The following is a 15,060-nucleotide window of genomic DNA, read 5'->3' as shown; positions in this document are numbered from 1 at the left end:
GCCAGCAGGGAATATAGCTCCACTACTTCTTTTGGTACACTTCAGCCAGTGCTGCAAACACAGTCCCATTCCAAAGAAATCAATTGGACCATGGCAGCCACCGTTTTAATACTGCTGGCCATGATTGATGCTCCCAGCAGCGTGCATCCGTGGCCGAGATCATACAGAGTTTACCCGATGCATGTGGTGGAGAGCCCGGGAAGCAATTCTGACATTGTGCTTCCTGGGACATCACTGCGCGCGGGCAGGGATTTGCTGATGTCTCTTCTTCTCCATGTCCAGCAATGGATCAGATTCGAGGGAAAGTGCCCGACTCAGTGCTTAAACAGTTGGTCTGGCCCTTTCACTCAAATTCTGTGCGGATCAGTGGCTTGGTTGGTATACGTGTAATTTGTTTGAGGGAAGAAGTTGAGAAATATAGTGCAGGAATATTAGTGTAAGGCCTGGTGAGCAATTTTAAGTCTCCATCAGCAGGGATCGAAATGAAGATTGGATAAGCAGGAGCTAAAAGCAGCTCATGGGTATCCAACATTAACTAGCAGGAGCTATCACTAAGGAACAAGGAGCTAGTACATAGCATTCCAGAAATCTAACTTCCACAATAGATGCAAACATATAATTGTGTCCATTAGTTATGAACCCTTGTGCTTTAAATGTTGTATGGCTGTGTCCTAATGTTTATTCATAGATTGTACCAAACTCACAGAGTTACATTCAAATAGATGTATTTGTTTGGCATATGTTGGCATGATATGATATGATATGTCATTTATGATGCACCTGTTCACAAGTGTTTCTAAGCGCGACAAGACAATGGAGGGAATACAGAGGGATGACAAGACAAACAATCGTACTAAGCCTTGTGTCATTAAGATCGTGCAAGTGCGACGACGTAAAGTGCAGGGGGAAGGGAAGAAGGGGAAGTGCCAGGGAGAGGGAAGGGCATAAGTGCAATCAGGGCAGCGCAGTTCTGGGTAAGTGCAAAGAGGTGGGGGATTGTGGGTAACAGTTACAGCCCCTAAGTGCGCGGTAGGCTGGAAGCAGTGCAGGGCAGACTGATCATGGAGCAACCTGGCACCCAGTAGACTCTGAGGGTAGCCAAGCAACCAGTCGGCGCAGGAGACAGGTAGGTTGGCAGAGGAGAGAGAGGGGAGCCAAAAGGAGATACTGGTAGCTGTTAGTGTCAAGTTTACCAGGCTCTTCTAGGTTACACGCATGAGCGAAATAGCTCCCAGCGCCCCTCAATTTCGAACCCTGAATCAGGTAAGGTAGATGTTCTGAGGCACCCTGGAGTGGGCCGCTATGGTATGTCTGGCAGTTACCAGTTTGCAGCGACTGGTTCTTTATGAATGCGGGGTAACAGAGGGAACAGTGGAAAGCATAGCGAGAATGCAGCAAGGGGGTATTGAGTAGACGTGGTTGAGAGTAGTTCCAGAGGGGGGTTCTGAGTTTGCATTATAGAGAGGACAGAGTCCTGGTGGCATCCCTAGGAACAAGTCAGCTTGCTGCAAGATCAAGGTGTGGAAGCTAGGAGCCAGCCACGGGAATGACACTGGCCATCAGAAAGCAAAACACGGCAGAGCACTCATTCCATTGGGCACCAGTGGTAAAGGTCAGAGTGCGAACATTTCCCAGAGTTCAAAGGTGTTTTCTGGGTGCATAAACTTTATTTAAGTACTCTGTCACATTACTGCATGCACTGAGGGGGGGGGGGGAATCAGCACCTCAAATCTGCTGTCTTTTCACAATGATCACTTGAATAATGCCCACTAAATACCTCTGAAGGCTGAGAAAAAGGGAAGTTAGGAATGGCACAGAATGACACTATGCATAGACATAGTAACAAGACTCCTGTTAACTGTTTACTATGACTGCTTAATGTAATTGTGTTCCAACAATAACTTACTTGTATGCGTTCTTATCACTCTCTTACCCCCATTGCCACTCACTCAACTCTACATGTATGTCCAGGGAACGGAGAAGCTCCTACATCTGTCTCACCATCACTGCACCTCATAAATGAGATACCTCCACCAATAGGACTCAAGAAAAGTAGTGATTTTCCCATTGCATCCAATGGTGAGAGGTTTTCCACATCTGCAGGAAAAAAGAGTGGGGATCACAGCATATGGCGCAGCAGCTGTGCTGTTGGTGCCCGAAAATCAACAGCACAAAAGCATGTAACCACTCAACTAGGTAAGTCTTATTCAGTTAGGAGCAATAAGAAAGAAAGACTTACCTTACAGGAACACGGTCAGAGCACGGCTCCAGGCTGCAGCCCTCCCATCACTATGACTGCTGCCGCGTACTGCTGTTGGACAGCAGAGTGGGTCAGTGCACCTGTGACAGAGGCCTGAATGCGGGCATAACAGACTTCGTCCTTTGATTTAACAAGGGGGATACAGTGAGTATCACCCCAAGTCTCCCATGCATAATATGATGTGGCTCCGCATCTGCCAATGGTGTTGCCTCAGAGCACCGAGCAGGCGGATATCTGAGATTCCAGCGAATCGGGGTCGGCATAACATTACCCAATCACGTCGCACATTGGATAACAGACATAGTTGCCTTAGCTGAGAAGACTACGCAAGTGCCCACGTCTGATGGGCAATCTGTGCCACTTTGCACAGTTTATGGTGATCGAATGAGTTACAAATTGCAAGCACCATTTTGTCCATCGTCAAGTGACACTGCATGGAAAATGTCCGCTTGTGGCGTCAGTTGACATTGCATCTAACCATCACCACTGCAGCTGATTGCAGCTGAGGGCTCTGCACAGGTAGGAAAATAATGTCAGTGCATGCATTATTTTGACGTCGATACACAACTCACGCCACAAGCATTGCCATATGAAGTTACATAGCACAGCAAACATACTTTAACAATGAATGGCATACCATAGCATGGAAACACTTGACAATTAACACATATTCCAATAGTAGCACCTGCGGGACAGGCATCAGCCAATCAGGCGACTGTTGACTTTACTGCACCGTGGAAGGCCGCAGTTCATAACGGTAACTGGCGCCTCTCATGCATGCTGCCATTTCCTTTTATGCTCACTCACCCCCACTTCCCCACACTGACCACCCCATACCACCTTCCATCTCCTAAGCCACTGCCCGCATGCCCTTGCCCACACTTACATGAAGAATGCCACCATGTGGTCCCTCGCTGGCCTCATCTCTCTTCTCTCACTGCCATGGACATAGAAAAGGGACTATTTTGATGCCCTTGGTGGACATTTTCACTGTGCGCGAGAAGCTGATGTCCTTTACAAAATGTCACTGGCATCCTAGTTTGCCTGCCCGAGGTACTAATAACTACAAACCTTTCATCAGAGGGCTTTAGCATCAGGTAATAACTTGGTCCAAGAGCCAACGCCATCCAGTAAAGTCCCCTCGTTGGGCTTTATTCCTTAAGCATGTCAAGTCTGAATAATAAGAGAAACATCTTGTGACATACTACGACTGACACCCTATTAGTGATGTGCATTGACTGGCATACTATGGCCAACTGACTGTAACTGGCTTGTTACCAGTGACAAACATCGACCAACACACCATGCCCCATGTCATACACCTGGCAGTGGCATTGTACAACTGATAATCGAAGGCTGACATACTTAAAGCGATTGAAAACAACTGAAAACCAGGACTGACATATGATTTACTTATCAAGACTGATGCATTAGGATTGACATGCTTGCATGAATGCACTGTGAGGGACCTCAGTCATTTGGCGCATCAGTACCATGTGCGTTTTTGCAATTTTTCCACATTTTCTGAGTCCGGTGAGAGTGTGCCTTGCAATGACGATGAATCAGAATCCCGCTACACGCATGAAGTTGGCGGGGAGATCTACGCAGCAGTTCATTTGGTCTGGTGTCAGGGAACCAAGAAGGAATGACATGCAATTGCAAAAGGTACCCAGCCAGCTGCATAACTCCCAGTTCCCTCCTCAGACTTTGCCAGAGGCTCCTGGGATTGCCTATGCCCCGGACCTGCATATCCACACACTGCTTTATTTCGCTGTTTGGTTCGTTGATGTCGCTATGGCGTGCGGCTCATCCGAGGGCTGTGCAACTGGCCAGGTGTTTGTGCATTGCTATTAAGCCTGCCAATTAAATGTCTCCATCCCAGGACCCCATAATAAGGTTGTTCCTCTTCCCACAAAGTTCCCTGTCCGAACTCTTGGAGCGCACGTGAGTCATATTTGAGACCTGCCAGGCAACAATCCGCCCCATCCCATGTTACATGTACATAACTGCGTTTGTAAAGGGCTTTAGACAGTGGTGAGACTCTCTTCATGTTCAAGACGTTGAGAGTGAAAGACATCTTTGAAAGAAAGCAGGGAGTCAGTTAGTTTTAAAGTACAAGATGTCCCTGTATGTTGAGCTGGAAGCCTTGCTTGAATTCAATGCGGTATTTAAATGTGTCCAGTTCCTTACTCCTAATTGTGGATGGTGGTCCATATTTTCTCGCAATCAAAAGGTCAAACATGGGTTTCAACAGAAGCAATACCTCAAGTCCTTCCCCCCACCCCCTAAATACTGTCTGATCTTGAATCAATCAAGCCTGTTACCCCTTACCCCGCTATACATGGTGCTTATTGCAGACATATTCCATATTCCATATATAATGAATACATATCTTGTTTCCCGTTATGTTATTTTTAACTATATAAGATTGCACTACAGTCATCAATGTTCTCTCTGATCTCTGCAGAGCAGCCTTGCGATTGCTCCAATTACAAGAAAAGCGGATAGTTACCCTTCACCTTCTGCGGTCATTGCGAATTTGGCGTTGGGCTAGGGGTCTGCTTCGAGGAGTCTTTACAGTCCCTTACCGGGCTCACGACCTTCTGTGGTGGAAGGCTTACCACTCCAAGAGGGCCCTGAGGGAGGCCAGCCACATCTCCGCCAGGGCTGTTACAGCCTGAGGAGAATGCAGAACCTCGAACACAGTTCCCCCATACAAGACTTGGGCTGAACTGGGGCTCCCATGGACAAGCGCTGCCTCGCGCATGCAGTGTTTACTCAAGTTGGAAGTGGCTGTGTAAGGAAGGAGTGGGACAGGACCTTCTGCCTAATCAAATGTTGAAAACCTTGGAAAAGAACCTTGCTCCAGATGTTTGGATGGAGGGAGACTGCCAACAAGGCAGAGGGTGCGAGTTCATAGGCAGGTGCCAGCTCACCGCCTCCACCCAGTGGCTCCGGTTGTCACAGTCCTGTTTTGCTTAAGGCTTTCATGCATGCCCTGTGTGCCTAAAGTGGCCACCATTCACCAGGTTACGCATAAAGAAATCCAAATTGTGAATTGGATCAGGGACACATTTATTCTGTCCACCTCCAGGTTATCAACCTCTGATTCTTATCTAGAACTTCAGATTCCTCTTAGAGCTTCAGATTCCCCCTAGAACTCCAGATTCCACCTAGAACAATGTGATGTCCAGCCGCAGGCTATCAGCCCCTGATTCTTAGCTAGACCTTCAGATTCCTCCTAGAACTTCACATTCCTCCTAGAACTCCAGATTCCTCCTAGAACAATGTGATGTCCAGCTCAAGGCTATCACCCCATGATGATTCTTAGATAGAACTTCAGAATCCAGCTAGAAAAATGTGATGTCCACCTCCAGGCTATCAACCCCTGATTCTTATCTAGAAACTTGGATTCCTTCCCAAACTTCAGATTCCTCCTAGAACAATGTGATGTCCAGCTGCAGGCTATCAGCTGCTGATTCTTAGCTAGAACTTCAGATTCCTCCTAGACCTTCAGATTCCTTCTAGAACTCCAGATTCCTCCTAGATCAATGTGATGTCCAGCTGAAGGCTATCAATACCTGATTCTTAGCTAGAATTTCAGATTCCAGCTAGAAAAATGTCATGTCCAGCTCCAGGCTACCAACCTCTGATTCTTAGCTAGAAACTTGGATTCCTTCCCGAACTTCAGATTCCTCCTAGAACAATGTGATGTCCAGCTGCAGGCTATCTGCTCGTGATCCTTAGCTAGAACTTCAGATTCCTCCTAGAACTTCAGATTCCTCCTAGAACTCCAGATTCCTCCTAGATCATTGTGATGTCCAGCTGAAGGCTATAAATACCTGATTTTTTGCTAGAATTTCAGATTCCAGCTAGAAAAATGTCATGTCCAGCTCCAGGCTACCGACCTCTGATTCTTGTTTGTTTGTTTATTTTATTTATATAGCGCAAACCAGGCCCTGAGGCAACCGGGCGCATATCTTGGCAGAAGGTTACAGGTAAAACATATCATCACATTGGTATCAACAGATTGCGAACAACATATACAATATATACAATATATAAGATATACAGATTATACAATTGACGTTACCAAATACAGTTGACGTACAAAACAGGGCAAAAGCGGCACAAAGGTGCCAGGGCAGAGCAAAGCTAAGTCGCAGCTAGCCCGTCAGGGTCAGAGGGCAGTTGTTAATGAGAAGTAACTAGCCAGAGCTTGGCTTTGTGTTTGAATAAGTTAAGTGATGGTAAGGATCTGATGGTGAGTGGTACCGTGTTCCAAAGCTTGGCTGCCAGGACAGGGAAGCTAGCACCCCCAGCTGTATGAAGCTTGAATCTGGGGATTTCGAGACCGTGGGACTGGGCGGATCTGAGTACTCGCGTTGGAATATGTTGAGTGAATCGAGAGGCTAGATATGAGGGGGCCTGGTGGTTAACACATTTGTATGTAAGGGTGAGTGCTTTCAGTGAAATCCTTTGGGTGACTGAGAGCCAGTTGAGGTTCTTTCTGGTTTCTCAGATGTGGGCAGATCGGGGGATATTGAGAGCGTCTCTAATGGCGTTGTTCTGGGTAGTCTGTAATTTGTTAAGGTTACTCTGGTTAGTGCCTTGGTACAGTGCATTACAATAGTCCAGTTTGGACAAGACCAAGGTCCTGGCCAAGGTGATGCAATTCTGGGCGGTAAGGAATGGGCGACAGGCTGAGATCAATTTGCAGGTGTAGGCAGATGCAGCAGCCACTGCATTGGTTTGTCGGGTGAGATTCAAGGAGGCATCCAGGTAAATACCCAGAGTTTTGGTGTCTTTAGATACTTTAATTAGATTGCCGTCAATGTTAAAGGAGCCGAAGAGGGGACTTAGTTTGTTAAGTCTCTGTTGCGTGCCTAGGATGAGAAGCTCAGTCTTGTCATCATTGAGGCACAACTCGTGCTGGGTCATCCAAGCTTGAATGACAAGGTAAATGTCATTGAGGGCTTTGGAGTCAACAATGTAGTCACCAGTAATAGGTATGAGTATCTGGGTGTCATCGGCATAGTTCGTGTAGGTGACGCCCAGATAGTCAAGCACATCAAATAGTGGTTTGGTGAAGACATTATAGAGAGTAGGGGAGACACAGGACCCTTGCGGGACTCCACACGGGACTGGTGTAGGGTCGGCCGATGCGGTAGGTGAGAAAACTCTCATGTGCCTGTTGTCGAGGAATGACCTGATCCAGTTGGATGCATTGTCAGAGAAGTGAGCAGCAGACTTTAGGTGCCGACATAGTATTTGGTGGTTGACCAAGTCGAAAGCGGAGGATAAGTCCAGTAGTAGAAGAAGGGCCAGTTTACCGTTGTCTTTAAGGTCCTCAATTTGAGTTTTGAGGTCAAGAAGAGCTGTTTCGGTCCCATGTTTGGGTCTGAAGCCAGATTGTCTTGAGCCGAGGAGGTTATTAGTTTCTAGGTAGTTCTGAATCTGCAGGTATGCTGCTCTGTCAAGTATTTTAAGTAAGAAAGGTACAGTGGTAATAGGTCTGTAGTTAGTTGGTATTTCAGGGTCCAGATTCGTTTTTTTTAGGAGAGGGATAACCCAAGCGTCTTTTAAATTGTTGGGTACCGTTCCTGTTAGGAATGAAGAGTTGATGAAGGTGGTTATAAAAGGAGCAAGGTCCTGTGCCGCTTCCTTAATGATAGGTGCTGGGCAGGAGTCACCTTGACAGTTCGAGGGTTTTAGGTTGCGAATGATGTTTTCGACCTCGAGGATGGTGAGAGGGGTGAAGCTGAAAGGGGTATGAGTAAAAGAGGCCGTTGGCGTAGTGGAGGGTTTAATGGGGGGGTTGGTGAGTAGAGTAGTTTGTTTGGCGTTAATTTTTGATTGCAGGGTGGTGATTTTGTTGAGGAGAGCGTTTTGGATGTTATTGCACCATTGGCTGTCTTTAGTGCAGGTATCAGGGATGGGGGAGGGGGCTTCCAATTCTTTAAGGATTTTAAACAGCTCCTTAGTGTTGGATTCTGCTTGTGTGATACGTTGGTTGTAAGTCTCCTTTTTTGCCTGTAGGATTGCTTCCTTGTAGTTATGGGTGGAGATGATGAGGCGTTCTTTGTTAGGGTCGCAAGGGTGGCTCATCCAGAGTGATTCAGCCTTGCGTTTTTCTTTGCGTAAGGCTCGTAACTGCGGGGTGAACCAGGAATTCAAATGGGCTTGTTGTTTAGCTTTCTGTAATTTAAGCGGAGCTATATTATCAATGGCTTTGAGAAGTGTTTGATTGAAGATGTCTACTAAGACTGTAGGGTCGTTGTGTTGTGACACATATTTGTTCAATAAAGGAAGGATGAGTGGGAGAAGCTAGAAACTTGGATTCCTTCCCGAACTTCAGATTCCCCCTAGAACAACGTGATGTCAGCTGCAGGCTATCTGCCCGTGATCCTTAGCTAGAACTTCAGAATCCTCCTAGAACTTCAGATTCCTCCTAGAACTCCAGATTCCTCCTAGATCAATGTGATGTCCAGCTGAAGGCTATAAATACCTGATTCTTAGCTAGAATTTCAGATTCCAGCTAGAAAAATGTCATGTCCAGCTCCAGGCTACCAACTCCTGATTATTAGCTTGAACTTCAGATTCCTCCTAGAACAATGTGATGGTGATGATAACAGTCATCGGAGACGCTGCTAAACTGACATCTGCGTTTTTGGCTGAACCAGGTGCCACAATTCCTTTTTAAAGTGGCGATAGCTGCGAGAACCTGCAACTTTGGGAAGCCTGCCGGTAGAAATTCTTTCAGAAGGTGGTGAAACCCAGGGATGTAGCCCTCTCTGTGTTGTTTTAATGTGGACTACTCCATCCCAGGCGCTGTCCACAAACACTGCCATCCCAATGCAGCTATTGAACCCATGTCAATCTATTTTCCTTTCTGTGCTTATATATCACATAATCATTAAAGACCTTGAAATTCTCCAAGCTGCGCCGGGACTGACAACACAAAGTTGAATTAACAAGAAATCTTTGTATGTTTTTTCTTGCGTGTATTAATAATATATGCATGTACTGTTCTGCATATATGTGGATACAATATGTGAAGTGTCCTAAGGTTCACACGTCCTTCGGCCTCAAGCCTTTTTCAAAGCCAGACAGTAATTAGATCATCCTATGCGTATGGGTTGCAATAAATCATGAGTAATGGTAGACAGCAAATAAGGGGCTGGTAAAAGGTAGGATTCGCAGGAAAACAGAAAAGATAAAGGGAAACAGGCATTTCATTAGTCATGCTGGACACTTTCTTGTATATTTGCTATTCAGAAATACCAGTCTATCCTTTGCATCACTAATCTTATGTCTTACTCACCCAGTACACTTTACTTGGATATCACGCGCGTATCATGGCTTTTTGGACATTCCCGGGTTAGATTCCTATTTCTACAATGGAAACAGTTTGCACTATAATTTCAATATCGTTTCCTACCATTTGCTCATCACATTTGCCCAAAATTGGATAAATACATCAGCTCTGAGTGAAATCAAAACCCTTCGTAGTCATTTATCAGCTGAATCACCCTTATCTCTTCCCTTTCGGTGCTTTCACCCAAAATCCTGCTTAGCGTTCTTTGGTACCGCCCCCACCTGTATCCTGCGGGTTACATAAGTCTAGTCCTTCAGAGTGTCCACATTATGGGCAAGTTGATAATACATCACAAATTAGCCAAAGTTAGGTAACAGTTCGATTCTGCATTTGCTTCCCCTATGTTGAATCACATCCAAGGGTCTTAAGCCCCAGCCCCACCTGTTGTAAGAGTCTTCGTAATATATGTTATTACTCCTTGCACATTCACATCGTCTAGGTAGCTTCATTGGTCAAACAGTAAGTACAGACATAGAATAAATCCATATTACCAGAGTTATCATCACTTGCCTTAGACTATTGGGAGTTCAATCCCCTTTCTGCATCCTCTGTCTAGGACGCGGTCGCCATTTTGGACTTCTTTATATACATATGCGTGGAGACTGCCACGTCTGCCGCAATGCAAATTATCCAAAATTGGTTACCATTTTCATTATAGTTTTCCTTCCCCTGTATTGAATCACATTCAAGGGTCTTAAGCTCGCCCCCACCTGTTGAAAGAGTCTTCGTATTGTACGTTATTACTCTTTGTGCATTTGCATAGTCTAGGTAGCTTCATCGGTCAAACAGTAAGTACAGACTTAGAATAAATCCATATCACCAGAGTTATCATCACTTGCCTTAGACTATCGGAGTTCAATCCCCTTTCCGCGTCCTGTGTCTCGGACGTGGTCGCCATTTTGGACTTCTTTATGTACATGCGCGTGTAGGTCGCCACGCCTGCCGCATTATGCGCTGCATCATGCAGAACAGTACATGCATATATTATTAAATGCGCAAGAAAAACATAAAAAGATTTCTTGTTAATTCTACTTTGTGTTGTCAGTCCCGGCGCAGCTTGGAGAATATCAAGGTCTTTAATATTTGTATGAAGGAGGGGGTAATACTTTCCGTTATTCACCGGGTGCGACGGGCATCAATCAATAGTTTCAAGGGCCCAAGGTATTGAGTGACATTCTTAATACCCCAAAGCTCTATACCATTATAGTCACCCAGTGGGCATCAAAGCGCTGAATGTGGGAACAGCAGATGGGCGATCTTGGATATAAAGAGGCAAGAGACCTAGAAGGCAGGGCTAGGAGGAAGTCCAATTTCCCCCGGGACTCCAGATCCAAACCAGCCAACATGGGTTGACAAAGCTGTGCATAAAATAGGCCCGCCGTATAAGACAGAGACGATCCCGCAATTAGCAGAAATGCACGCTTTTCAGCTAATGTCCATACCCATAATGCATTGCTCAGTGGCATTGAACTGGAGGTGAACTTCCAGGGATGGCTACTGGATGGCGGTGTGCCACGTGTGGCTTGTTAGGTGAAATGGCCTCCAGACTGCTGCTCTTGGAAGTGTGGGCCTTTCTGCACTATGAAGGCGCTATGCATTGGAGTGGCCCCAGAATAAGGCTCCCGAGTCTCCTTGATTATCACACTGCACCCAAGCCCAATCTCCAGCTATGGTCAGAGGTCTCGCTCCTTACAAGAAAGGTGTTCATACTCCATTTGACTTCCCCGGCCTTTAATATATCAGCAGTTACAGCAGGCTAGCTGAGGGCGCGACTCAGAACTAATTCAGAGCATGGCTATTCCTTTCATGATGCTATTAGCAGTGCCAGACGAAAAGCATCAACAACCCGAGCGCCATTTCTATTGATGGAATTGGATGAAAAGGAAACACATGATAAGATGGAGGGAGCAAAGAAGTTGGTTGTGGCAGAGTGGGATTGAGAGAAGGTACAGTGAAGGAAAATCCAGCTGTTGCTGGCACGCCTCCACATAGCAGTGGCTCCTGGAGCCTGTATTGCTCAAGAACAGGGCATTCCCCATAAGGGATATGGATAAGCCTGCTGACAGTAGGCATACCACATGCAGCATAAGAGTGGGCCGCGGGGTACAGCAGGCCTTCATAAGAGAAGATAAAGGAATTGGTTTGATGTGTTAAAATGGCAGTTTACACAGAAAATTGCAGCGAAAAGGCCGTGGTTTTGCCGCCGCAATCCATGAAAAGGATGCGGGGGACACCCCTGCAACCCTTAGACCCATTATACCATTTAAGGGGAGCGGGGGACACCGCCGCAACCCCTGCTCCCCTTAAATGGTACAATGGGGTACACCTTTACCGGGTCAAACCACAGCATTTTTGCAGCAATTGTTTGTAAAGGCGACATTTTTGCCGCGATTTTATTACTGCATACCAAGGAATCGCAGTGTGGTTCATGCATGAGTTCATGGCTTGTGCTGGGCGGCGGTTGTGTGTTCTAACCCAGCTGGGCCGGTGGGTTCGGCATGTATTTGGAGATTAAGTGGTGCCTCGGAGAATGGCCATCCACGTGGGAGCAGGAACTTATTTTTGCCATTTTAGAGTTGTATATGGTACTCGCGGCAGTGACGTCTTTAGGTAACAATTTAGGTAATAGGAGGGTGACATTCATTGGGCACACTGCGTGCGTATTGCGATTGACACAAGACTCATGGTCTCTGAAGTTGCTACTGGACTGGGTGCTGCAGTAGTGGAAATGGAACAGTTGAGAGCACAGCACTTTTCAGAAATTGATAACTGAGTTGCTGGCCCCCACTCTTGCTCAGACTTTGTGGGCTGGCTCTGGGGGCGGGATGGTATCAGGTCTGAGGCCGAAGGAGCTATGGAAGCTGGGCACTCCAACTGCTAGAAGATTCTTTGGAAAAATCAATAAGAAGGACATATAGACAAACCTGGAGGGGCTTTCAAAGGAATGGGGTAATTCACAGATGCAAGCAGAAAATAAAGGAAGCCTATGACAACATATCTGTTGGTACTGATTGAAAAAAAGCTTAGTACCAGCTACCATCAGTGCCAAACTAAAAGGCATATGCTTAGTTCTGGGTAGCAGGTGGTGATTAAGTGCATCCTGCAAGACAAACCTATTACTTTGCAGTACAGCTAGGTTACATGACTTGTGAGGAGAGACACACAGTTTGTTGGTGATATTTTGGTGTAACCCACCCATTGACTGCCCGTGGCCATGCTAACACCTATGACCATTCTCACCCACTAACTGCTCCTCCTCACAGAAAACACATTCTACTGAGATCTATTTGAGCTCGCTCTATCAAGAAGTAACATCAAACCTTAGCCTTACAGTGTTGTGTCTAATCAGTCTGCTGACATTTAATGGTTTATTTGAGGTGCAAATTTGCTAATGATGTCATACAAATGCCTTAAACAAGCGTACTCTCAGACACTTGATTTATATCTGTTCCTTGCATCAGTTTCAGCTTGTGTATAGGTATTATGCAGGTACTTGCCAAGCACTGCTATTATATATCTGGTAAATCACACCATTCTCCAGCTGTTGCCTTCTTATAGCCAGGTGCTACCAGTATGGCAGTGCCTGGCAAATGCCTACACATAAGGCAAACATGCCGGCTTTGACAGAGCTTATTTTTCTTTTTTAAAGAGGATGTTAGAACCACCTGGCCCTGTTTCTTGCAGCTTTAAGCGATCGTCTGAAGAGCACTCTATACAATTATGTTTTTGGGGCATTTCAGAGTACACAGGCTGAAGGAAAGGACTAGACTCACGCATAAGCAGAATAAAATTAAGACAGAAGTCGTGTGATTGACTAAAACTATCAAAAGCTGATAAAAGAGAGGCAAGGCCAAACACAAAGCTTTGGGGCATTAGGTAGTGATGACATTTGCCCATTTGGGAGGTCAAAGGCATATCTGTGACTCACTGCGGATAAAGGAAGAGAGTTGAAGTGTATGTACATTGTGTTGTTGCTGCTGGAGTGGTTGGCCAGTGTGGTCTGTTGGCTGAGTGTGGTAAAGCTTTGTGGAACCCCTGCTACACCCAGGTGTCTCTGTGTTGATGTGGAGTTGTTCTTCAGGGAAATTGGGTGCAGTGGTCGAAGTGAGCTGGAACGGTCGGGAGTTTTGTTCCACTACTTTTAATTTTGACTTTTAACAGCTCACTACATTTTGCAGCCATTTTCACCATTCCGGGAATTGTTCTTTATGAAGTTAAAGCACACTTCTCCACTTTACCAGCGGATATCAGTTACAGCCAAACTGAAATCTGTCCCAACCCAATTGACTGTCCCCCAGAATAACTAAGGACACACCTTGAAAAATGTGTTGCACGTTGGACATTCCTTCCTTCTCTTTCACTCTCCGGGATCACAGTTCCACTGCTTTTCTGGTGCACTTCTATCACAGATTGGGTGACGTGATAGCAAAGTGATGAACCTGGGAAGATGGAGGTCTAGGAGTTTCCATGGATACGTTACACCATAGAGGTCTTTGCATGATGTTCATTTCGTCACTTGTCTTAGACTCGAATTGCAGCAAAGGACAAAAACAGGAGATCTGGCTAAGTGGCCACTCCATTGCGAAGATGTCAGGCACTCTTTTGAAGAAAGGTTGATATGTTAAACAATTGAGAGCAAGTTTTAAACATGTTGAGATACTGTGGACAGAAGCAGTGTGGTGTAACAGGTGCAATTGGTGGTGGGTGGGCTTGATGGGTGGCAGATTGAACTTTAGGGGGGAAAACAATAACCTGGTGTGGGACCTCTTTGGGTTGCAAAGAAGGCGGAGGGGGCACATTGCTGTGGTCACTCTGGCTACCAATGGTCTGGGGGGAAGCACGGTAAGCTGCAGTTATCAACAAGTGATGAATGAAGGTCAACAGGGGGGTGCAATGATGGTTCTCCTAGTTAGTAATGAGCAGGAGGACACCTTTATGGCCAGGAGGGGGTCCACTTACAAGGAGAGGAATTTTTAATATCTAAAATCATAGACTTGATGGAGGCATACTTGAAATAGGAAAGTTTGAAATTTGAGGTTAGCACGAGGTGACTGGAACAATACCACCCGGGGATGGTTTTTCTGGGGAACGGAAATATTGCCAGATGTGGGCTTCAGTCCTTAATAGTTAGAAGTGTAACTGTTAAAAGGGAATATCTTCGATGACAGGAAGGTCCGGGTCACAGGTGGCCCAGAAATGAAATCAATACAATAGAGGGTGAGATGGGGGACTACGTTCCAGTAAATTAGAGGTTAGGGACCATTAGATCTGGTAGAAGGAAATGGGACCTCAGGAGACTGTGAGGCCAGCGGAAGGGAGGCATGAGGGTAAAGAAGGGAGACGTGTTACTGCTCTTAGAGGGCGAAGCATGCAGGGATTTAACATACAAGTATCATGTTGGGAGCATGTATCGCCTGTAAGG

This window comes from Ambystoma mexicanum, chromosome 10 (genome assembly GCF_040938575.1).
Source record: "Ambystoma mexicanum isolate Mex_15411 chromosome 10, UKY_AmexF1_1, whole genome shotgun sequence".
Lineage (NCBI taxonomy): Eukaryota > Metazoa > Chordata > Amphibia > Caudata > Ambystomatidae > Ambystoma > Ambystoma mexicanum.
This window is presented reverse-complemented; position numbering follows the sequence as displayed.